The sequence below is a fragment of the Symphalangus syndactylus genome, chromosome 6, assembly GCF_028878055.3.
Source record: "Symphalangus syndactylus isolate Jambi chromosome 6, NHGRI_mSymSyn1-v2.1_pri, whole genome shotgun sequence".
Classification (NCBI taxonomy): Eukaryota; Metazoa; Chordata; class Mammalia; order Primates; family Hylobatidae; genus Symphalangus; species Symphalangus syndactylus.
This window is the reverse complement of record NC_072428.2, coordinates 14,941,594-14,965,714: the sequence shown is the minus strand read 5'-3', so window position 1 is coordinate 14,965,714 and position 24,121 is coordinate 14,941,594. Positions and strand designations below refer to the sequence as shown.

Here is a 24,121-nt window from a genome sequence, read left to right as displayed (position 1 = left end):
TCTTGCAGTATTTCCTAGTCTGATATTTATCTTTATGCCACATTTTTTAAACCAAAACTTTAAAATCCAGCATCTATTATTTAGCTGTGATAATCTGTAATTGAGATCTGCTTTCTGTCATGTGAGTCTAAAATGTTTATACTATTACCATGTCTATGTGTACTCATTGAACATTATCCTTAGTATTTTTTCTACATTAAGAAACATTTATTTATTCATTCCACACTTAACATCTCTTATTAGGAAACATATGAAGAGTTTTCTTCCATTCTCTGTTCCTTCTAGCTCATGAAGCATACTTTTGACAAATTGATCCTCTTTAAAGAGTTTTTTGTTTGTTTGTTTAGATGATTGCTGGATTTAGAACCAATAGGCCTGAGTTTATACTTTGCCTCTATTCTTAAATACTTGTTTGATCCTTTATCAGTTAAAAAAATAACAACTTATAATAAGCAATATGTATTGAGCATTTATGTACTAGATAACAGTGATAAAACTCAAGAAGAATTAAATCACTAATTCACTAACGCAATGAGAAATATATTAAGTTTTTGATTTCTAATGTGGACTCTCAAAGCCCTTGTAAGAAATAATAGCTTTGAAAGTCAATGGAATTGATTTTCATGAGGCAGGTAGTTCTGAAAAAAGAGGTTGAAAAGCAGAAAAGAAAGATCATAAGAAATAAGATACAGAGTATATGCCTTCACAATAGGTGAAAAAAGAAAATAAAGAAACAATTGTATCCTAAGTGACTGAAATGAGAATCAATTAGTCTGGAAAGAGATAGGAGACTGAAATACCAATGGGCATGATCTTGGATACCTAGGACATGAGAGTAGATCTTGGGGTTTAAGGGGACTGCATAAATATATACACACACACACACACACATACATACGTACATACACACGTACATACATATACACACACACACATATACACACATACATATATACACACATATATAATATATTATATATATATAATAATTCTGCAGGCTAGTGGGCAACTGAAACACATTGCTCAGTAGAAACTGCCTAGTCTTCTTGATAAGGAGGGTTGTTTGGTTTGAAGATGTTATGTGTGGAAGCAGAGTATTGAGAGAAACTTGTAATTACCCTAATTCAAGGATTTCTGAATTTCACCAGATACCAAGACATTTCAGAAAACAAAGGTTATTTTTTTCTACACTCTCTACTTCTGACATCAGATGTATATTGCTTTTTTTCCAACACTGACCAATTCTCCAACACCAGCAGAGTGTCCTATAATTCAATTTAATTTTGATACTCTCTACCTAGATTTATCATCAGATCCCACAAATTAAGGGCTCAGTCTCACAAGATTCCTGTAATTTCAGATTCCAATTACTAGTTCACATCTTCCCTGTTTCTGACCGTTAAATTAAATTGGGGGTTCCAACAACCCTCCCTCAGGTTTGATAATTTACTACAATTGCTCATAGAACTCAGGGAAACACTTTACTCATGTCTACCAGTTTATTAGAAAGAATACAATAAAAAATACACATAAATAGCCAGATGAAGGGATACACAGGGCAAGGTCTGGAGGTGTCCTGAGCCCAGGAGCCTCTCTGTTGAGTTAGGGTGTAAGTGACTCTCCTCTCTCCCCTTCACAGGAATGTATTCACCAACCTGGAAGCTCATCAAGGCTCATTGTTTACACATTTCTTTATACAGCTTAATCTTCAACTCCTCCCCCTACATTCTCTAAACTTATGTGGGTGGAACTTAATGTTCCAACGCTTTGATTTCTTGGTGTTTCTGGTGACCACCTCCATCCTGATGCTATCTGGGGACTCCACCTTAAGGCAATTCACTAGCATAAAATAAAGTGTCATTAAGTAGGCCACCATATGAATAACAAAAGACATTCCTATCATTCAGGAAATTCCTGGAGTTTTAAGAACTCTGTACCATGAACCAGCAACAAAGACCAAATATATTTATCATGCTACAGTTCCACATCAGTTTGTGCCTTAATTTTAAGCCTTACCTCACACATGCATCTGAAATCAGGTGATCTGTAATTCCTTCTCCTTGTGACCAAAAGAATGTGGTAAAAGTGATGCCGTGTTGTTTCTAAGAAGACAGGTCATAATGCTTCTTAGAATGCAGCTTCTCTGGACTATCTCATAACCCATCTGTGAAGCAGGGAGAAGTCCAAGCTTCCTCATGAAGAGGATCACATCAAGGTAGCCAATTGATAGTTTCTGGATTTTCTCCTTGTAAGAACCATCTACTCAAATGGAAGAAAAAGGGGAGGGAATGGGAGAAAAAAACTCTTAAAACTAAGCATATAAACAAAGGAGACTCTTTTAAGTCAGAAGAGATGGCATTATCTTTTAACTGACAACTTTAAATTCTTGACATTATCTGAGGAGAGAACTCTAATTAGAAGAGAGCAGCAACAGAACATAAGTAGATTTACTTTTATTGAACATCTGATTTATGCTGATGAAAATACACTTGCTGCACATACTCCCTCAGTCTCATTTATCTCCTAATATTCACCTCATCCTTTAACTTATTCATTTATTTAAGAAAGAGTTAACACATGCTTATCTTGTGGCTGCAATATAGTAGCCTGGAGATTGTCAGTGGGGTCTGGGACAAAGGGACCAGAGGTAGGGAACCCTTAAGGAGTTCACAGTTGACACTGCCAAAAAGAAATGAGTACAATGTCTTGTCATAAGTTCTCTTAGGTATATGGTATCAATGGAAAGAGTCAAACTCTGCAAAATATTTGAAGACATTTAGGCTGGGCACGGTGGCTGACACTTGTAATCTCAGCATTTTGGGAGGCTGAGGTGGAAGGATCATGAGGTCAAGAGATCGAGACCATCCTGGCTAACATAGTGAAACCATGCCTCTACTAAAAATACAAAAATTAGCTGGGCGTGGTGGTGCAGACCTGTAGTCCCAGCTACTTGGGAGGCTGAGGCAGGAGAATCACTTGAACCCAGGAGGCAGAGCTTGCAGTGAGCTGAGATTGCGCCACTGCACTCCAGCCTGGGCGACAGAACGAGACTTGGTCTCAAAAAAAAAGAAAAAAGAAGAGATTTATCATGAGCCAAATATGAGTGACCAGCCTTTAAGAGATTCCTAGAACACATGCCCAGTGGTCAGACTACAGCTTGGTTCTATAAATTTTAGGGAGACATAAGACACCAATCAATACATGTAAAATGTAAAATGTACACCAGTTAAGTCTGGAAAGGAAGGACAACTCTAAGTGAGGGGTATTTCCAGGTCACGGAAAGATTCAAAGATTTTGATTGGCAGTTGGTTGAAAGAGGTAAGTTATTGTCCAAAGACATCGAATCAATAGAGAGGAATGTTTGGGTTAAGATAAGGGGTTGCAGAGACCAAGATTCCCATTATGCAGAGGAAGCCTCCGGGTAGCAGGCTTCAGAGAAAATAGATTGTCAATGTTTCGTATCAGAGTTGACTCTCCAGGATCAGGGAAAAGAAAGTAATGAACTAATAGGGATTCTCTATAGAATGTAGATTTTTATCACAAGAGACAGCTTTGCCAGGCCATTTCTATATATGTCAGAAAAATATAATTTGGGGTAAAATACTTCAATTTCTTTCAGGGCCTGCTATCTGCCATTTGATGCTATGCTAGAGTCAGGCTAGAATTTGGTGTCTTATTGCTTCAAAGACTCTAATTTATCAGTCTTCACATCTATTTTAATGTTAATGCTGGTCATCTGTGCCTGAATTCCAAAAGACAGGAGAGTATAATGCGGCATGTCTGACTCCCTTTTCCCATCATGGCCTTGTTACTGGTGATAGGTATCTGAGTTACCCCGAGTTACCCGCGGTGAATCTGCATGGGTCCACAGCAACTTCTTGCCTCCTCAGAAGAAAGACTTTGACGGAGGGGCATAAAGCAGAAAATGAGACCAGGCAACTTTCAGAGGAGGAGTGGAAGTTTATTTTAAAAAAATTTAAGGCCGGGCACGGTGGCTAACGCCTGTAATCCCAGCACTTTGGGAGGCCAAGGCGGATGGATCACCTGAGGTCTGGAGTTTGAGACCAGCCTGACCAACATGGAGAAACCCCATCTCTATTGAAAATACAAAATTAGCCTGGCATGGTGGCGCAGGCTTGTAATCCCAGCAACTCAGGAGGCTGAGGCAGGAAAATTGCTTGAACCCGGGAGGCAGAGGTTGTGGTGAGCCGAGATTGCGCCATTGCACTTTAGCCTGGGCAACAAAAGCCAAACTCCATCTCAAAAAAAAAAAAAAAAAAAAAAAAGGCTTTAGAACAGGAAAGAAAGCAAAGCTTACTTGGAAGACATCTAAGAGGGCGCCTGAAGGAAAAAGAGAACGTTCAATCTTGATCCCAGAGCTTTACAGGTTTGCCTCTTTCCCACGATTTTACCCCTAGGGTGGGTTTCCCGCATGCCCAGTGCCCTTCTTACCCTTGGGAACTGATCACTGCACGCTGTATTTAGGAAGTTGCAGTCACGCCCATCCGAGGCTTTCTTCCCTTTTTCCAGCGGACCGTAGCCGGAAGGTCATATTTCACCATTTTGTCTCTTAGTGCGCATGCCCAGGAAGCTTTTTCTCCCTGGCATCTGCTTTCAATTAACACTTTAATGTTAATAGCTGTGGATCATCAGGAAATGGCCTCTGCCTGGCCCTGGGTGGGCTGCCAATTTTCATTTTTAGAGAGGCAGTCTGATAATTGTCAAACAATCACCTGACTTTTCTAGCAGGTGGAGAAAGAGCCCTCTCCTGCCCCGCTCATCCCTATCTAACTACCTGTAACAGCCTGAACTAGTTTTCAGGTTGTGAAAGGAAAATTCATCTTGGGACCCCTAAATCACTAAGCCAAAGGGTAAAGTCAAGCTGGGAACTGCAACAGGCAAACCTGCCTTTCATTTTATTCCTAAACAAAAGAGCTACAAAGATTTCTTTAAAGCCACATACTTCCCTCAAAATTTGCCCACAAGGAAATTCCTTATGGGCAAAGGACAGACAGACCTCGAAGTCATTCCTCTTCCCACCTGAGACAGATATCTGATTGCTTCTTTTGCCCTATTGTTATACTAAACCAGACTAAGGCATAAATGACTATTCCTTTACCTTTCACTCAAATGTAAATTGTGTATTTAGTTAAAGGCTAACCAAAGACTCAAAAATAAAAAATGCAAGTTTGTCTCTTATCTACCTATGGCTTGAAAGCCCCCTCCCCAACTTGAACTTGTCCTGCCGTCTCAAACCAAACCAAAGTACATCATTCACATATGATTGATGTCTCATGTCTCCCTAGAATGTATAAAATCAAGCTGCACCCCAACCACCTTGGGCATCAGGACGTCCTGAGACTGTGTCTCTGGTGCATCCTTAAACTTGGCAAGATAAATCTTATAAATTGATTGAGTTTCAGACACTTTTAGGTTCACACGGTTAACTTTGGAATGCTGTTGGTTGAAAGGAGGGGTCTATTCAGAAAACTGTTGGGGGGAGAGCTTAGAAATGTTATTTTTGATTTACAGTAGCATAGAGGTGGAACCAGAGGGAGGCCCTGAAGCCAGTATTGGAGAGCAAGAAAATGGAAACATAAGCGTTAAAGCAGTTTATTTTTTTCTTCCCAATACTACCATTAATAAACTAGAAAGCACTACATAAATGTAAAGTGAAATAGCATTATTAAGGGATCATTCTCCTATTCCTTCATGAATCACCACTACCTACGTACTGTCAACTGAAGAATGATGAGGTCCATAAATTTGGGAAAAAGAGTTTATTTTTCTTTCTTTATTTATTTTTTTGAGATGAAGTCTCACTCTGTCACCCAGGCTGGAGTGCAGTGGCACGATCTCAGTTCACTGGAACCTCCACCTCCCAGGTTCAAGCGATTCTCCTGCCTCAGCCTCCTGAGTAGCTGGGATTACAGGTGCACACCACCACCCCTGGCTAATTTTTGTATTTTTAGTAGTAACAGGGTTTCACCATGTTGGTCAGGCTGGTCTCGAACTCCTGACCTCGTGATCCGCCTGCCTCAGCCTCCCAAAGTGCTGGGATTACAGGTGTGAACCACCCACCGCACCTGGCAGAGGGCTTTATTTTTCATAAAGGATTTCAGCCTGCATATTGGCCATTCTGACAAGCCTTATTCCTCCTGTGATAGTTAATACTGAGTGTCAACTTGATTAGATTGAAGTATGCAAAATATTATTCTTGTGTGTTTCTGTAAGGGTGTTACCAAAAAAGATTAACATTTGAGTCAGGTGTAGTAAGAGAGGCAGACCCACCCTCAATCTGGATGAGCACCATCGAATCAGCTGTCAGCACGGCCAGAATAAAAGCAGGCATAAGAAGGTAGAAGTAAGGTAGAAGACTGGCTAAGTCTTCTGATCTCCATCTTTCTCTTGTGCTGGATGCTTCCTGCCTTCAAACAAAGGACTCCAAATTCTTCAGTCTTTGGACTTTTGGACTTACACCAGTGGTTTGCCAGGGGCTCTTAGACCTTCAGCCACAGATTGAAGGCTACACTGTCAGCGTCCCTACTTTTGAGGTTTTGGGACTCCAGCCTCCTTGCTCCTCAGCTTGCAGAAGGTCTATTGTGGGACTTCACCTTGTGATGGTGTGAGTCAATTCCCTGTAATAAACTCCCTTTCATATACACATCTATCCTATTAGTCCTGTTCCTCTATAGAACCCTGACAAATACAGCCCCCCCTCGCTGGACTCGTGTACAAAATTGGCGGTGGCACCAGTATGATCTGAGGATAAAGGTTTGGGCCCTCTGGCATCAAAAAGTGAAGCAGAGGACAGGAAAACCTTTACTGTGGATTCTCCAAAGACTGGCCAGAAGCAGTGAGTAGTCCCTGGTCTCTTATCAACCATAAAATAGGGGAAGCATCAGGCTGTTGATTGATATCAGATGAAGTCTTTTGAAAGGGCCGGTTTCTGGTAAACCCTTAGGGAAGAAAGCCTAGTGGTAGTGAGTGAGAAGGGTATAGGGAACTCCTATTTAGTCATGGCTGAAAACTCATCTTTCAAGGTTACTCTGTGGTCCCCTTGGCCAAGAGATTGTCTTTTCAGTCAGTTGGAGTGATTAGAATTTTCTTTTTGGCTTACAGTGTTAAAGTCTAAACTTTCCAGATTGCCTTTACTTTACCTCTTTACCTGTTCATCTCTCATTATGCCTGAAGCAGAACTGACTTTTATACAGTCAGAAAAAAAGTACCGTGTCAACCTTTCAATCTATCAAGCTCAATGTCACCCTTCCACTCTATCAAGATGTGTTTCCTCACCCTCATATTCAAGAAACAAATTTTGCATTTGAAAGAGCACATAGTTAGGGAAAAAGAGGTTGGTATTTTTTAGAGTTTGCTTTGCCATGCATTTGCTATACTCACCCTGTCTAGTTCAGCACACACTTACCTTAAAATGGACTTTTTCGACAAGGTGGTTCTTATGGTTCTTTCTGCTCTATAATTCTGTGAGCCTATGAGATATTTTTAGTGAAAATATGCAATATAATTGGAAGACGAGAAAGCACCTACATATTTTACTTGTCAGGCTGTGTCTATAGAAACATTTTTTAAATTTCTCTGAATATAATTTTTATGTCTTTTAATTTAGGGTTTCTAATATCAATCATAATATTTACATAAATCTTGGTTGCCAATAATAATAGAAACCTGCTTAACATAGAAAGGTAATTTATTGGAAGCATCATAGACAGTTTATCAAGTGAAGAATTGTCAGTAATAAAGGAAAGCTCCCCAATTGTCAGGGTACTGCAGTGATGGTCACACCACCATGGGAAGAAGATTGTCAGTACTGGGAGCTACCACCAGCTCAGACACCACAGCCACCATGGATGCTGATGCATCTTTGCTGCTATTACTGAATGCTACTCATGTTTCCTTATACTACTGCCTCCACTTCAAAGTGGCAGTAAGAAATAGCCAATTTGCCAAGCCTAGCTCATGCGCCTACAGTGTTACTACAGAGCATGAGGAAAGAAACTATTTGAACTTGTGTATTTTTTAGTGGTAAGCTATGTTGTTATAAAGTCTCTCATATGGGGAACACGCAAAATATGTCAACTTTGCACTATAATGTTAAAAGAATACACAATTCCAGAAGTCATCTGTGATATGTCATGCCAGGCACATAATGAGTACACAGTTTTTGGCTTCTATATTTAGGAATTGAGCTCCATGGGCTGGTTACCCCAAAACTGGGGTGTTAAAGTACCTGAGTTCACCAAGGATGCTAAAAAGATCCAAAGCATGCATTGTCTCATGATTCATAAGAAGCAAAGAAAGCCAACTGCCTGCACTCAGCAAGCACCAGAGTTGTGGCTCAAGGTTTTAATAGCACTATCTGCAAAAGCTGCAGTTTTTGATATTCCAATCCCCAGTGGGGAATCTGCCAGGTAATCCTCTTCTTTCCAAAGCCTCTCAGCAGAATCCATGTCAGAGACACTGAGCAGCTGTGGGTCTGAACTCACTGGGAAGTGAGGTGAAAGCTCTGCTTAATTGTTCTTGGTAATTGCCACCTCTAGGGAGCTGGCCTAAAGAAGTTGTTCATTTCCTCCCCTGTTAATGCTCTATTTACATCCTTATACAATGGTTAGTGTAAAAGATATTTCACTCTTCTGGTTGATAGTGATAACTATTGTTGCCCCTCTAAAATAGAATCTACAATTTTTTTTAGTATATTTGTGAAACACTTTGATATACATTGTCACCTTTCCACCTCACCACATCACTTGAGAAAAAGAATGCTTGACTAGAAGAAGTAATTAGCACAAGGCTAATCAAAGTGGCAGATCAAGAACTGAAACACAAGAGTGTGTGGCCCTATAGTTCCAGTCATTTTCATTACTGCATCTCTTTCTAAACGTGCCACAGTGCAGAGCATGTGGAAGTGATGCAGTAGTGTCTCTAGACGCACAGAGTAAAAGAGGAATTCAGAGATAGGGCATTTCTTGAATAGATGAGTAAAGGTTGGAGAGAGAAGTCCCTGGAGATTACTGTATATAACTTTTTCATAAAGTTATCTAAGTACAGGGACCATGATACGGTTTGGCTCTGTGTCCCCAGGCAAATCTCATCTTGAATGGCACTCCCATAATTCCCATGTGTTGTGGGAAGGACCCTGTGGGAGATAATTGAATCATGGGGCCGGTATCCCTCATTCCATTCTCATGGTAGTGAATAAGTCTGATGAGATCTGATGGTTTTATTTTAATTTTATTTATTTTTTTATTATACTTTAAGTTCTAGGGTACATGTGTACAATGTGCAGGTTTGATACATAGGTATATGTGAGCCATGTTGGTTTGCTGCACCCATCAATTCATCATTTACATTAGGTATTTCTCCTAATGCTATCCCTCTCCCAGCCCCCCACTCCCTGACAGACCCCGGTGTGTGATGTTCCCCACCCAGTGTCCAAATGTTCTCATTGTTCAGTTCCCACCAATGAGTGAGAACATGCAGGGTTTGGTTTTCTGTCTTTGTGATTGTTTGCTAAGAATGATGGTTTCCAGTTTTATCCACGGCCCTGCGAAGGACATGAACTCATCATGTTTTATGGCTGCGTAGTATTCCGTGGTGTATATATGCCACATTTTCTTAATCCAGTCTATCATTGATGGACATTTGGGTTGGCTCCAAGTCTTTGCTATTGTGAATAGTGCCACAATAAACATACATGTGCATGTGTCTTTATAGTAGCATGATTTATAATCCTTTGGGTATATACCCAGTAATGGGATTGCTGGGTCAAATGGTATTTCTAGTTCTAGATCCTTGGAAAATCACCAGACTGTCTTCTGCAATGGTTGAACTAATTTGCACTCCCATTAACAGTGTAAAAGTGTTCCTATTTCTCCTCATGTTCTCTAGTATCAGTTGTTTCCTGACTTTTTAATGATTGCCATTCTAACTGGCATGAGATGGTATCTCATTGTGGTTTTGATTTGCCTCTGATGACCAGTAATGATGAGCATTTTTTCATGTCTCTTGGTTGTATAAATGTCTTCTTTTGAGAAGTGTCTGTTCATATCCTTTGCCCAGTTTTTGATGGGATGTTTGTTTTTTTCTTGTAAATTTGTTTGAGTTCTTTGTAGATTCTGGATGTTAGCCCTTTGTCAGATGGGTAGGTTGCAAAAATTTTCTCCCGTTATGTAGGTTGCCTGTTCACTCTGATGGTGGTTTCTTTTGCTGTGCAGAAGATCTTCAGTTTAATTAGATCCCATTTGTCTATTTTGGCTTTTGTTGCCATGGCTTTTGGTGTTTTATTCATGAAGTTCTTGCCCATGCCTATATCATGAATGGTATTGCTTAGGTTTTCTTCTAGAGTTTTTATGGTTTTAGATATAACATTTAAGTCTTTATTCCATCTTGAATTAATTTTTGTATAAGATATAAGGAAGGGATCCAGTTTCAGCTTTCTACATATGGTTAGCCAGTTTTCCCAGCACCATTTATTAAATAGGGCATCCTTTCCCCATTTCTTGTTTTTGACAGGTTTGTCAAAGATCAGATGGTTGTAGATGTGTGGTGTTAATTCTGAGGCCTCTGTTCTGTTCCATTGATATATATATATATATTTATATATATATATATCTGTTTTGGTACCAGTACCCTGCTGTTTGGGGTACCGTAGCCTTGTAGCATAGTGTGAAGTCAGGTAGCATGCTGCCTCCAGCTTTGTTCTTTTTACTTAGGATTGTCTTGGCAATGTGGGTTCTTTTTTGGTTCCATATGAACTTTAAACTAGTTTTTTTCCAATTCTGTGAAGAAAGTCATTGGTAGCTTGATAGGGATGGCATTGAATCTATAAATTACCTTGGGCACTATGGCCATTTTCACCATATTGACTCTTCCTACCCATGAGCATGGAATGTTCTTACATTTGTTTGCATCCTCATTTAATTCATTGAGCAGCAGTTTGTAGTTCTTGAAGAGGTCCTTCACATCCCTTGTAAGTTGGATTCCTAGGTATTGTATTCACTTTGTAGCAATCGTGAATGGGAAGTCACTTATGATTTGCCTCTCTGTATGTCTGTTATTGGTGTATAGGAATGCTTGTGATTTTTGCACATTGATTTTGTATCCTGAGACTTTGCTGAAGTTGCTTATCAGCTTAAGGAGATTTGGGGCCGAGACAATGGGGTTTTCTAAATATACAGTCATGTCATCTGCAAACAGGGACAATTTGACCTCCTCTTTTCCTAACTGAATACCCTTTGTTTCTTTCTCTTGCCTGATTGCCCTGGCCAGAACTTCCAAGACTATGTTGAATAGTAGTCACAGTGAGAGGGCATCCTTGTCGTGTGCCAGTTTTCAAAGGGAATGCTTCCAATTTTTGCCCATTCAGTATGATATTGGCTGTGGGTTTGTCAAAAATAGCTCTTACTATTTTGAGATACATTTCATGAATACCTAGTTTATTGAGAGTTTTTAGTATGAAGAGCTGTTAAATTTTGTCGAAGGCCTTTTCTGCGTCTATTGAGATAATCATATGGTTTTTGTCTTGTTTCTGTTTATGTGATGGATTACATTTATTGATTTGCATATGTTGAACCAGCCTTGCATCCTAGGGATGAAGCCGACCTGATCTTGGTGGATAAGCTTTTAGATGTGCTGCTGGATTTTGTTTTCCAGTATTTTATTGAGGATTTTCACGTCAATGTTCATCAGGAATATTGGTTCAAAATTCCTTTTTTTGTTGTGTCTCTGCCAGGCTTTGGTATCAGGATGATCCTGGCTTCATAAAATGAATTAGGGAGGATTCCTTCTTTTTCTATTGGTTGGAATAGTTTCAGAAGGAATGGTACCAGTTCCTCTTTGTACCTGTGGTAGAATACAGCTGTGAATCATCTGGTCCTGGACTTTTTTTGGTTGGTAGATTATTACTTATTGCCTCAATTTCAGAGCCTGTTATTGTTCTATTCAGAGATTCAACTTCTTCCTGGTTTAGTCTTGGGAGGCTGTATGTGTCCAGGAATTTATCCATTTCTTCTAGATTTTCTAGTTTATTTGCGTAGAGGTGTTTATAGCATTCTCTGAAGGTAGTTAGTATTTCTGTGGGATCGGTGGCGATATCCCCTTTATCATTTTTTATTGCGTCTATTTGATTCTTCTCTCTTTTCTTCTTTATTAGTCTTGCTAGCAGTCTATCAATTTTGTTGATCTTTTCAAAAAACCAGCTCCTGGATTCATTGATTTTTTGAAGGTTTTTTTATGTCTCTCTCTCCTTCAGTTCTGCTCTGATCTTCATTATTTCTTACTTTCTGCTAGCTTTTGAATGTGTTTGCTCTTGCTTTTCTAGTTCTTTTAATTGTGATGTTAGGGTGTCAATTTTAGATCTTTTCTGCTTTCTCTTGTGGGCATTTAGTGCTATAAATTTCCCTCTACACACTGCTTTAAATGTGTCCCAGAGATTCTGGTATGTTGTGTCTTTGTTCTCATTGGTTTCAAAGAACATCTTTATTTCTGCCTTCATTTCATTATGTACCCAGTAGTCATTCAGGAACAGGTTGTTTAGTTTCCGTGTTGTTGTGCAGTTTTGAGTGAATTTCTTAATCCTCAGTTCTAATTTGATTGCACTGTGGTCTGAGAGACAGTTTGTTGTGATTTCTGTTGTTTTACATTTGCTGAGGAGTGCTTTACTTCTTATGTGGTCAATTTTAGAATAAGTGCAATGTGATGCTGAGAAGAATGTATATTCTATTGATTTGGGGTGGAGAGTTCTGTAGATGTCTATTAGATCTGCTTGATGCAGAACTGAGTTAAATTCCTGGATATCCTTGTTAACCCTCTGTCTCATTGATCTATCTAATATTGACAGTGGAGTGTTAAAGTCTCCCGTTATTATTGTGTGGGAGTCTAAGTCTCTTTGTAGATCTCTGAGGACTTGCTTTATCAATCTGGATGCTTCTGTATTGGGTGCATATATATTTAGGATAGTTAGCTCTTCTCATTGAATTGATCCCTTTACCATTATGTAATGACCTTCTTTGTCTCTTTTGATCTTTGTTGATTTAAAGTCTGTTTTATCAGAGACTAGGATTGCAACCCCTGCTTTTAGTTTGTTTTCCATTTGCTTGGTAGATCATCCTCCATCCCTTTATTTTGAGCCTATGTGTGTCTCTGCACATGAGATGGGTCTCCTGTATACAGCACACTGATGGATCTTGGCTCTTTATCCAATTTGCTAGTCTATGTCTTTTAATTCGGGTCATTTAGCTCATTGACATTTAAGTTTAATACTGTTATGTGTTAATTTGATCCTGTCATTATGATGTTAGCTGGTTATTTTGCCTGTTAATTGATGCAGTTTCTTCATAGTATCAATGGTCTTTACAATTTGGCATGTTTTTGCAGTGGCTGGTACAAGTTGTTTCTTTCCATGTTTAGTGCTTCCTTCAGGAGCTCTTTTAAGGCAGGCCTGGTGGTGACAAAATCTCTCAGCATTTGCTTGTCTGTAAAGAATTTTATTTCTCCTTCACTTATGAAGCTTAGTTTGGCTGGATGTGAAGTTCTGGGTTGAAAATTCTTTTTTTAAGAATGGTGAATATTGGCCCCCACTCTCTTCTGGCTTGTAGGGTTTCTGTCGAGAGATCCACTGTTAGTCTGATGGGATTCCCTTTGTGGGTAACCCAGCCTTTCTCTCTGGCTGCCCTTAATATTTTTTCCTTCATTTCAACCTGTTGAAGCTGACAATTATGTGTCTTGGAGTTGCTCTTCTCAAGGAGTATCTTTGTGTTGTTCTCTGTATTTCCTAATCTGAGTGTTGGCCTACCTTGCTAGGTTGGGGAAGTTCTCCTGGATAATATCTTGAAGTGTGTTTTCCAACTTGGTTCCATTCTCCTCATCACTTTCAGGTACACCTATCAAATATAGATTTGGTCTTTTCACATAGTCCCATATTTCTTGGAGGCTTTGTTTGTTTCTTTTTACTCTTTTTTCTCTAACCTTGTCTTCTCACTTCATTTCATTAATTTGATCTTCAATCACTGATACACTTTCTTATACCTGATCCAATCAGCTATTGAAGCTTGTGCATGCATTACGAAGTTCTCATGCCATGGTTTTCACATCCATCAGGTCATTTAAGGTCATCTCTGCACTGTTTATTCTAGTCAGCCATAAGTCTAACCTTTTTTCAAGGTTTTTAGCTTCCTTGTGATGGCTTAAAACATGCTCCTTTAGCTCGGAAAAGTTTGTTATTACCGACCTTCTGAAGCCTACTTCTGTCAACTCGTCAAAGTCATTCTCCATCCAGCTTTGTTGCATTGTGGGCGAGGGGCTGCAATCCTTTGAAGGAGAAGAGGCACTCTGGTGTTTAGAATTTTCAGCTTTTCTGCTCTGGTTTCTCCCCATCTTTGTGGTTTTATCTACCCTTGGTCTTTGATGTTGGTGACCTACAGATGGAGTTTTGTTGTAGATGTCCTTTTTGTTGATGTTGGTGCTATTCCTTTCTGATTGTTAGTTTTCCTTCTAACAGGTAGGTCCCTCAGCTGCAGGTCTGTTGGAGTTTGCTGGAGGTCCACTGCAGACCCTGTTTTCCTGGGTATCACCAGCGGAGCCTGCAGAACAGCAAATATTGCTGCGTGATCCTTCTGTGTCCAGAATTGGTGGGTTCTTGGTCTCACTGACTTCAAGAATGAAGCCGCGGACCCTCGCAGTGAGTGTTACAGTTCTTGAAGGTGGCGTGTCCGGAGTTTTTTCCGTCTGATGTTCGAATGTGTTTGGAGTTTCTTCTTTCTGGTGGGTTTGTGGTCTTGCTGGCTCAAGAGTGAAGCTGCAGACCTTCGTGGTGAGTGTTACAGCTCTTAAGGCGGTGCGTCTGGGGTCATTCATTCCTCCTGGTGGGTTTGTGGTCTCGCTGGCTTCAGGAGCGAAGCTGCAGAACTTCAAGGTGAGTGTTACAGCTCATAAAGGCAGTGTGGGCCCAAAGAGTGAGCAGTAGCAAGATTTATTGCAAAGAGCAAAAGAACAAAGCTTCCACAGTGTGGAAGGGGACCCAAGTGGGTTGCCACTGCTGGCTCAGGCAGCCTGCTTTTATCCTCTTATCTGGCCCCACACACATCCTGCTGATTGGTCCATTTTACAGAGAGCCTATTGGTCTGTTTTACAGAGAGCTGATTGGTCCATTTTGACAGGGTGCTGATTGGTGCATTTACAATCCTGATCTAGACACAAAAGTTCTCCATGTCCCCACTAGATTAGCTAGATACAGAGCATCAACTGGTATATTTAGAAACCCTGAGCTAGACACAGAGTGCTGATTGGTGCATTTACAAACCATGAGCTATATACAGAGTGCCGATTGGTGCATTCATAGTCCCTTAGCTAGACATAAAAATTCTCCAAGTCCCCACCAGATTAGCTAGATACAGAGTGCCGATTGGTGCATCCACAAACCCTGAGCTAGACACAGGATGCTGATTGGTGTGTTCACAAACCTTGAGCTAGACACAGAGTGCTGATTGGTGCACTCACAATCCCTTAGCTAGACACAAAGGTTCTCCAAGTCCCCACTAGACTCAGGAGCCCAGCTGGCCTCACCAAGTGGATCTCGCACTGGGGCCAGATGTGGACCTGCCCGCCAGTCCTGCACCGTGCGCCTGCACTCCTCAACCCTTGGGCGGTCGATGGGACTGGGCGCCATGGAGCAGGGGGTGGTGCTCGTTGGGGAGGCTCAGGTCATGCAGGAGCCCATGGCGTGGTGGGGGGCATGACTCAGGGCTGCAGATCCCGAGCCCTGCCCCATGGGGAGGCAGCTAAGGCCTGGCGAGAAATCGATTGCAGCGCCGGTGGGCTAGCACTGCTGGGGGACCTGGTGCACCCTCTGCAGCTGCTGGCCTGGGTGCTAAGCCCCTCACTGCCTGGGGCCAGCAGGGCTGGCCGGCCATTCCAAGTGCAGGGCCCGCCAAGCCTATGCCCACCCGGAACTCTAGCTGGCCCGCAAACACAGCACACAGCCCTGGTTCCCACCAGTGCCTCTCCCTCCACACCTCCCCGAAAGCCGAGAGAGCCGGCTCCGGCCTTGGCCAGCTCAGAGTAGGGCTCCCACAGTGTAGCAGCAGGGTGAAGTGCTCCTCAAGCATGGCCAGAATGGTGCTGAGGCCGAGGAGGCACCGAGAGCGAGTGAGGGCTGAGAGGGCTGCCAGCAAACTGTCACCTCTCACTTCCTCCAGATGTTTCATCCCTGAGGGGCACCACCTATATGAAGTGTCTGTTGGCGACTACTGGGAGATGCCTCCCAGGTAGGCTACAAGGAGTTCAGGGACCCACTTGAGGAGGCAGTCTGTCCATTCTCAGAGTTCAAATGCCATGCTAGGAGAGCGAATGCTCTCTCTAGAGCTGTCAGACAGGGCAGGGCTGTTTAAGTCTGCAGAAGTTTTCTGCTGCCTTTCGTTCAGCTATGCCCTGCCCACAGAGGTGGAGTATATCAAGGCAGTAATCCTTGCTGAGCTGCAGTGCGCTCTGCGAGTTTGAGCTTCCTGGCAGCTTTATTTATGTACTCAAGTCTCAGCAATGGCGGGCACCCCTCACCCAGCCAGGCTGCCACCTCGCAGTTCCATCTCAGACTGCTGTGCTAGCAGTGAGCAAGGCTCCATGGGCATGGGACCTGCCAAGCCAGGCACAGGAGAGAATCTCCTTGTCTGCCAGTTTCTAAGACCTTGGGAAAAGCACAGTATTTGGGCAGAAGTGTCCCGTTTTTCCAGATACAGTTTGTCATGTCTTCCCTTGGCTAAGAAAGAAAAATCCCCCAACCCCTTGCACTTACCGGGTTAGGCAACACCCTGCCATGCTTCTGCTTACCCTCCATGGGCTGTATCCACTGTCCAACCAGTCCCAGTGAGATGAACCACATACCTCAGTTGGAAATGCAGAAATCACCTGTCTTCTGTGAGGAGCACATTGGGAGCTGCAGACCAGAGCTGTTCCTATTTGGCCATCTTGGAACATACCTCCTGATGGTTTTATTAAGAGGGTTTCTGCTTTCACTGCTGCTTCATTCCCTCTTGATGCTGCCATGTAAGAAGATCCTTTCTCTTCCACCATGTTCGTGAGGCCTCCCTAGCCACATGAAACTATAAGTCCATTAAATCTATTTTTTTCCCAGTTTGGGTATGTCTATCAGCAGCATAAAAATGGACTAATAAAGACCATCTTTAAAAACATTAGTAATACTCTGAGATTAATATAGTGTGCACAACACAATGTGCATGATTGTTGCTGTAGAGTTTCATTTCGTTTTTGCTCGTGTTGCTTTTTCATTACTTTTTTACATAATTTTTTATATTATTTTCAAATGACTTGTAATAATTGCACATATATATGGAATAGAGTGATATTTCTATACATGTGTACACTAATGATCAAATTAGGGTAATTAGCATATCTATCATTTAAATATGTATCACTTCTTTGTGTTGTGGACACTCAAAATCCTCTTAACTTTTTGAAAATGTACACTAGGCTGGCTGCGGTGGCTAACGCCTGTAATCCCAGCACTTTGGGAGGCCGAGGTGGGTAGATCACGAGGTCAGGAGTTTGAGACCAGCCTGGCCAACGTGCAGAAACCCCATCACTACTAAAAATACAAAAATTAGCTGGGTGTGATGGTGAGCACCTGCAATCCCAGCTACTTGGGAGGTTGAGGCAGGAGAACCACTTGAAACTGGAAGGTGGAGGTTGCAGTGAGCTGAGATTTTGCCACCACAATCCAGCCTGGGCAACAAGAGTGAAATTGTCTCAAAAAAAGAAAATATACATGAAATTATTATTGAATATAATCATTGTGCAGCACTACAAGACACTAAGATTTATTCCTCCCACTGAGCTGTAACTTTGTGTCTATTAAAAAGCATCTTTCTATGTTTTCTTTCCCGCTGAATTTCCCAGCCTTGAATAACCACAATTCTTCATTCTACTTCTGTAAGTTCACCTTTTTTTTTTTTTCTCAGCTCCCACATAAGAGTGAGAACATGTGGTATTTATCTTACTGAGCCAGATGTACTTCACTTAACATAATGTCCTTCAGGCTCATTATGTTGCTGTAAATGACAGAATTTCATTGTTTTTTTTTTTAAATGGCTGAATACTATTCCATTGTGCATATTGTGAACCCTGAAAATCTGAGTCAGGTCTCAGTTAATTTAGAAAGTTTATTTTGTCAAGGTTGAGGACCTGCACCTGTGACACAGCCTCAGGAATTCCTGATGACATGTGCCCAACCTGGTAGGGTCACAGCTTGGTTTTAAACATTTTAGGAAGACATAAGACATCAATCAATATGTGTAAGATGTACATTGGTTCAGTTGGAAAGGTGAGAAAACTCAAGGCGAAGGCGGGATGCCTCGAAGTCGGGAGGGGGTTTCCAGGTCTTAGGGAGACATATGGTTTCATTCTTTTGAGTTTCTGATTAGCCTCTCCAAATGAGGCAATCAGATATGCATTTATCTCAGTAAGGAGAGGGGTAACTTTGAATAGGAGACATGTTTGCCTTAAGCAGTTCCCAGCTTGACTACTCTCTTTAGCTTAGTGATTTGGGGGCCCCAAGATTTATTTTCCTTTCACAATACATACCACATTTTCTTCATCTGTTCATCTGTTGATGAATATTTAGGTTGATTCTTAACCTTGGCTATTGTGTATAGTGCTGTGATAAACGTGGAAGTGCAGGTATCCCCTTGATATAGTGATTTCCTTTCCTTTGAATAAATACCCAGTGGCAGGATTGCTGGATACTATGGTAGTTTTATTTTTAGTGTTCTGTGAGACCTCCACACTGTTTTCCAAAGTAGCTGCACTAATTTACATTCCCAACTACAGTGTATAAAAGTTTCCTTTCCTTCACATCCTTACCAGTGCTTGCTTTTTTTTTTTTTTTTGTATTTTTGATGACAGCCCTTCTAACTGGAGTAAGATGACATGTCACTATGGTTTTGATTTGCATTTTCCTGATGATTACAGATGTTGAACAATTTTTGATAGACATGTTGGCCATTTATGTCTCCCTTTGAGAAATCCTATGTCCATTTTCAGTCAAATTATTTGTTTGTTTTTTTTTTGCTGATGAGTTATTTGAGTTCTTCATGTATTCTGGACATCAATCACTTATTGAATAAATAGTAGGCAAATATTTTCTCCCATTTTACATGTTGTCTTTCCACTTTGTTGATTGTTTCTTTTGCTGTGCAGAAGCTTTTTCATTTACTATTAATCCCACTTGTCTATTTTTGTTTTTGTCGTCTAAGCTTTTGAAGTCTTACCTATAAAATTTTTGCCTAGACCAATGTCCTGAAGTGTTTCCCCTATATTTTATTCTAGTAGTTTTATAGTTTGGGGTCTCACATTTAAGTCATTAATCCCGTTTGATTTGATTTTTTCTAAATGGCAAATGATAGGAGTCTAGTTGTATTCTTGTGCATATGAATATCCAGTTTTCAGAGTACCATTTATTGAAGATGGTGTCGTTTCTTTAATGTATGCTCTTTTGCTGAAAATCAGTTGGCTAAAATATGTAGATTTATTTATGGATATTCTGTTCTGTTCCATTTATCTATGTGTCTGCATTTATAGCAATGCCATGCTGTTTTTTGTCTATAGCTTTGTAGAATATTTTGAAGTCAGGCAATGTGAAGCATCCCATAAGGAGATCTATATGCATAGAATCTGGAATCTGAGACCTAACGGCTTCTTGGATCTGCCACTTCTCTGATTTCTCAAGAACTTGAAGCTTCAAGTGTCCCCTGTAAAACCCACATTTTGTGTTCACATGGTTAGTACTTATCATAATAGGTACCTATTCTATGATGCCTCATGCTCTCTGAATTTCAAGTATTTCATTACTAAGTCCCTTTTTAACTGTAAAACACAAGGAAGACTAAATTGCATTCCAGACAGTATAGAGGTGGCTAATTTCTTTCTGATTTTGACCCTATGTTGTATCAACACCAAAGCATCATAGGTGCCTTAGAAATAAGGAAGAAAGATCTTGAGGAATTCACTTTTCCCTTCATTGTCTGAATAAGAGTCAAACAGCAAGATTGTCAGCATTGATTGTTTTTTGCATAAGACTGAGAAGTTGCCCTCATGCTTATTTGATTTTAACTTCCAAAGCTAGGTGGTGTTTCTGTAAGGCTATAAGAATGGGGTCATGGAGAATTCCAGGATAAAGCAAACTCTACTAAAGAATGGTTGGGTTTTATGCATTTCAAGGGCTTTAATTTTGCTAGACTGAATATCATTTTCAAGTTTTTTACTTCAAAGGCTGTGAGGCCCTTCTATTAGTTGAAATTCTGGAAAATTACTTCATGAAAATTTAAAGTACTTTGATAAGCTGATATAGCCTGTTTCCTAGAATCTCACAAAAGTCAAGACCTCAGTTATGCATTTATTTCCTTTATTCTGGTTCTTAAACTCAAGCTACTCATTGCCTAAGGTCAATGAAAAAGTTAGTAAATATAGGAAAAAGACAATGACAGAGATGAAGGCATCTCGATATGACAAGAGGAATTCACAAAGCTCATGTTTTGATGATTTCAAGCTACTGACTTGGAGTTCAGCCTGTTTTTGCTATAATCTAGTTCAGGGAACAGTGATCTATCATTTCACATTCTTTTTAAACTAGGAAACTTCACACTTTACAGTGGAGAGTGAGTGGGACCTTGAAGGGTGAGTATTATGTCTATTTGTTAGTAAGAAACTAGGGAGTTTTCTAGTCAAAAGAAACAGCTTAGGGGTATAAAAATATACATGATGAACCATCACCAAATAATTGGGAATACGGCCACTAGCATCAAATGATATAAAATGCACACAGCTATATTCATAACTCAATTCATGAATGATTTGCCTTAGTTATAATGTGTGTCATATCTAAACCTAAAACATAGTAAAATACATGGTACACTTACTTAACCTTTCATTAGTGCACTTGTATTTTTTTTTTTTTTTTTTGCCTAGTCTATTGATCAAGAAGTTTGACATATCTGTGGTGTTATGGTTGGGTGATTAATTATGACCCTGAGGAACTGACAGTCTAATAATCACACTTGTGTTGTGCCATTTGCAGCATGAGTGCTGCAGAATCCTAGGTAGGAAAGTAGTGACATACCAAGGGCTATTAAGTGCAATAACCAAGCGCAGTAGGATCGTAGGCCAACTGTATCTGCATTACTTTGGATCTTGTTAGATTTCAAATTCTTGGCTCTGACTCAAGCCCTACTAAATCAGAAACTCTAGAAGTGGGACCAAGCAGTCTGTTTTAACAAGTTTTCCACATAATTTCAATGTGTGTTTATGTTTGAAAAATTTTATTCTAGTGGTAGGGAATACAGACTTCCTCAATTCAGATAATAGCTATGCTATTAACACCTGAGTGACATTAGGCATCTATATAATGATATAATCTATATACGAGGATAACATTAATATCTTCCTTAGAGGCTTATTATGAGAATCAAGTGAATCAGCATTTCCTGGTCCCTACTAAGTATCATATAAACACTAGTTCTTGCCTCTAGGGGAAGAAATGGCATGATCCTTTAGTTCTGCCACGGCCTCTCTTTTAGACATCTTGAAAGTCTTGCTTTTGTACTGTTTGGCTATTTTCAGTTATACAATGAAAACAACAAATTGTCACCACTTTCCTTTAACATTTGAAATAGATTCTCCAATAAGGAGTTGCTTTTTCTGTCCTTAATTGAAAGAAAAATATCCCTTACTTTCTGATACAGAAAAATATACTCATTACATCTGATCTACTCTTACCACAAGCCTCAAGACGCATCTTTCCGAGTGAATTACAAGAACCACAGGCAGCAACTACTGCTTTCCAAGCAGCTCAATAATCCATCATTCCACCTTTGCTTATTCCACTGCAATTCACCTGGATGCACAGAAATTTCCTCCCAAATTTATTGAAACATTAAAAATTCAGGCTCCAAGCTAAAATCCTTATCTTCATTTTGTTTAATATTTTGAAGAGTCTAACTCTTTGGTATTGATTATCTGAGCAGGCAATCAAAATACTTAATCAATAACAGTCACTCATGTGTGACCTGTAGTTCTTCCAGAGCACTAGGTAGTTAAACCTTTTGACCTTCTCTTTTAATTAATTCTAGCCTTTATTAAGAAGAACCTTTCTAGCCTGCAACCTGCAAAATAGCGACTTTCAAGAAGGAAGTTTACCCTCTTTTTGTCTTCCTGAAATCAGAGTGAAGCCAAAGCCACAGGAAGCACAGCTGGAATGGGGACATAGGAAAGAGGGGGCTCCCATGAATTGACCTGACAGCTGAGAGATGGCAACCTAGACCTTGGGGTAAATCACTGTCAAATGTACTCTACCCCTGCTACTTGGCTCAGGGCAGATTACAGGAATGACTAGTGGTATTGCTTCTGACTTCATTGCTTTTACCCAGAAGCAAATGTCACTGAAACAGGAAAAAGTAATTTGGGTTCCCATAAGGAGCACTTGTAATTCTACATAGTGTGCACAATTAGAAGTCAAGAAAACTTACTGCCAATAATAAGAATGTATAATTTTTGCCAAGTTGCTTCTTCCGCATGAACCTCAGTTTCTTCATCACTCCAATGACAGGTTCTTTTAGGACAGTCTCTTGGGCCCTCCTTTATTTCTGATTTTCTGTAGTTACTTTATCTCTGAGAACCAATTCTCTCACAGCAGAAGTAAATAACAGGGCAAGGTTTGCATAGATCTAGGTACTCTGGAAAAATGCCAATTTCATTCCCTTATGAATTTTTTCTCAGCACATTACAGATGTTGCACACAGATGACCATATTGACTGCTCTAGTCAATGAAGATATATTCAGGTTTAAAGGGCTGAAAGTTCATCATTACATATGTTAAATTATTTCATTTGAAGTATTTTCATATAAGTTAGAAGATTAAAATAAAAAATAGCATGGAAGGCATAACGTGTAACTGTATGTACCACCTAAAGTAGAGAATAGTATTTTGTGAAATTTGCTTTGTTTATTTTTAATCATAAAAGCATATACATTACAAATGAAGTTGAATTTACTTTCCAGTTCCATCTCAGCAAACTGCATTCCCATCCCCAAGCAACTATATTCATAAATTCAATGTGTATTATTCTAGCCCATTTAAAAATATTTTAGATGGATGAATATAGCAATGGGTTGATTGAAAGATGAATAGATTGATGAATACGTAAAGATTCCTGATAGGTAAATAAATAGACAAACCCATTTATATAGATTTGTATATAGTATTATCTTTAAATTCACATATACATGATAGGTAAATAGACAAACCTATTTATATAGATTTGCGTCTAGTATTATCTTTAAATTCACATATACATTATATTATGTCTCATTCTTTAAATTGCCTATTTTTCTCAACATTTATGTTTTTGAGTCCACCTATGACTCAAAAGAAGTCTAGTTCATTCCTTTTAATTGATACGAAGTATTGAATTATAAAAATATATCACATTTTATTTTTCCATTCTCCCAGTATTTAGCAACTTGGCCATTTTTAGTATATCACTATTAACACAAAGCTGCCCCAAATATCCTGAGGCAGAAATATTGTATGTGTTAGAAAATTTCTACACTATGTAATCAAGTACAATTGCCATTCATAGAGTTTACAAATTACCAGTTTAATTAAGTGTTGTGATTATGTGGGAGGCTTAGGCAGGATAATGGCTTGAACCCAAGAAGAAGAGGTTGCAGTGAGCTGAGATGCCAATCCAGCCTGTGCAAAAGAGCGAGACTCTATCTCAAAACAAGAATGAAAACAAAAAATACATTCTACTGTCAAATTTTGTTTTTGCTTAGCTAATGGATATAAAATAATGGGTCATTTTGTATATTTCATTTATGTTTGTCTCATGTTTATAATTCCTAGACTAGTGAAGTTGAACAATTTTTCATATGTTTAATGAATGCTATATTTTGAATGTTTGTGTTTATTAGTTTGTTCTCACATTGCTATAAATAAATACCTGAGACTGGGTAATTTATAAAGAAAAGAGATTTAATTGGCTCATAGTTCTGCAGTCTATACAGGAAGCATGATACTGGCATCCGCCTGGCTTCTGG

At 39.8% G+C, this 24,121-nt stretch overlaps 1 long non-coding RNA gene across 2 annotated transcripts in view; it reads left to right on the top strand.

Moving 5' to 3' along the window:
- The first annotated feature begins 2,125 nt into the window (after positions 1-2,125).
- The window catches only part of LOC129484222 (uncharacterized), an 86,887-nt gene continuing 64,891 nt past the window's right edge, over positions 2,126-24,121 (top strand). The window contains exon 1 of one of the 2 annotated variants that reach the window (XR_008658378.2): positions 2,126-2,215. This is a non-coding gene — a long non-coding RNA (uncharacterized lncRNA). The remainder of the gene's footprint in view (positions 2,216-24,121) is intronic. The other variant, XR_008658377.1, reaches the window with a different exon arrangement.